Below are 2,265 nucleotides of genomic sequence, written 5' to 3'. Positions count from 1 at the left end.
GCAAAATTACAAAAGTATGATCATTAAAGAAAACAGATAAACCCAAGCACATTAGGAAAATAATAAGATGGTGGATCAAGAAGGATTATTACTATCACTGGCAGGGCAAAGAAGAAAATAAAAATTGACTTCTTAACTGGAACAGAGGAGAGTGAAATCAGATAATGATTTTTTTACAAGATTTTGCTTGAAAGAACTGGAGAAAAAATGCCTCACGTCCCTATTAGACCTCTGAGTGTTTTCTAAATCTACTCTGGAGGAAGGCCACATTTTATAATTTTATTTGAACACAATGATCAACAAAATATTGAAAATAATAAACAGCTTGAGATAAGTAAGACTGACTACACAAGTGTAATAATTATTCCAGAACAAATTGCAGTGTATAGGTAGTCCTCAATTTATCTGTAAATTGAGTCCACAATTTGTTGCTAAATGAAACATTTGTTGTGAATTTTGCCCTATTTTACGATCTTTCTTGCCACAGTTGTTAAGTGAATCACTGAAGCTGTTTAAGTTTGTAACAGTTATTAAATGAATCTAGTTTCCCCATTGACTTTGCTTGTCAGAAGGTCCCAAAAGCTGATCATATGACCCCAAGGCATTGCAAATATGAGTCAATTGCCTAGTAATTGAATTTTGATCATGTGACCACAAGGATGCTGCAATGGTTAAGTGTGAAAAATGGTCGTAGATCACTTTTTTCAGTGCTTTTGTAACTTCAAACAGTCACTAAATGAACTGTTGTAATTTGAGGAGTACATGCACATGTTCCAGAATGGAAAAAAGATAGAAGCCTACTTCAAGTGGAGTCCGTTACCTAGCATCTTGGGTACCCACTTGCAAAAACTCCAATTTGCTTCTGTATGCAAATAAATTTCTGGTTGACTATCATCAAAGGATTTCTGCATGGAGTACAATAATAACATTTACAATGTTCATTCCCTATTACTTATGTATCCCGGCCACATTTTTATGGTGGCAGCTCGCCAGATGAAGAAGGTTATCAGTTCAGTTTCCATCTATATGCAGTTCTTGCATTAGAATCAGTTGATAATAACACGACACACAAAAACATTAGTTTGAACTTCTATTTCTACATTAACAAATTTTGTTGAAAGATACCCAATTAATTTTCCAGATTCTTCAATATTGCATCTTGGCAACAACTCCAATTATAATCACCATTTTAATATTTCTTAAGATGTCATGAGGTACATTTCTGCTGTTATTGAAATGTCATTCAACATGCTTTCCCTTATGCCCTGTAGATTGCTGTGAAATTATTCTGGGCTAGGAGAATATTCTACACCATTCAGAGAAGGGTTCTTAATAAACTGCTTAATGGAAGAGCAAATCATTGTCTTTCATTGGACCACTGACTCTTGATTATTAAAATAAAAATGTATGGCAAATTAATGAGCTTTTCTTTAATGCAGACATCAAATGTAATACATGGAGTTCCTTTGCCTGGTCATTTTTCAAGTTCAACAATTAGGAAGGTAGTTTGTTTTGGATGAGACAATATTCCCTCTGAAGAAAAATGTGTATATTTTTGAGGTTGTAGTTGATTCTGCTCTGTCACTGGAGCTCGCATGATGGCAAGCTGCAAGGGAGCTCACAGCCAACTTTGCTGGCTCTATCAGCTATGATACTATGTAGACTGGTACAGACTAGGCTCAGTAATCTCAATAGGCTATTCCATAATAAGGATTTCTTTTTCACTTTTCACAGATTAAATTGTATATCAAAATTAGCTTTCCAAAGCAGATCATCCGTTTGGATTAGCTGTCTCCAATCTATCAATGTGATGGGTTCTCCCCACTCCTACCCTCTATATCTGCCTGTGCTAATTAGAACAGCTCACCTTGGTGTTTGTGTGGCTTCAACGCAGTTCAACACTGGGGTCTATATAATAATCTATTGCAATGGACAGTGCATTGGGGTCTTGTTGAACTTAGTCTGGGTCCTGCAATGAATACAGAACACATTCATCCAATTATTAGATAGGACCTCTGGGCCTGAAAGTACTAGACTGGCTGTTTGTAAACTATCAAGCCCAATTTAAGGTGCTGACATTGCCATGTCCAATACCACCTCACCCACCCAAGAGGCAAACATAAGTCTTACAGCATAAGTCAGGAGGAATGTTTCTTGGTGGACAGCACTCCCTTGTTTTAAATCACAAAAAGCATGCCTCTTTACCCAAATGTCTCCAACACATACTGCAATACATTTATTTTAATTTTTGTATTTAGGTTAGAT

This window comes from Pantherophis guttatus, chromosome 1 (genome assembly GCF_059756535.1).
Source record: "Pantherophis guttatus breed Tessera chromosome 1, ASM5975653v1, whole genome shotgun sequence".
Classification (NCBI taxonomy): Eukaryota; Metazoa; Chordata; class Lepidosauria; order Squamata; family Colubridae; genus Pantherophis; species Pantherophis guttatus.
This window is presented reverse-complemented; position numbering follows the sequence as displayed.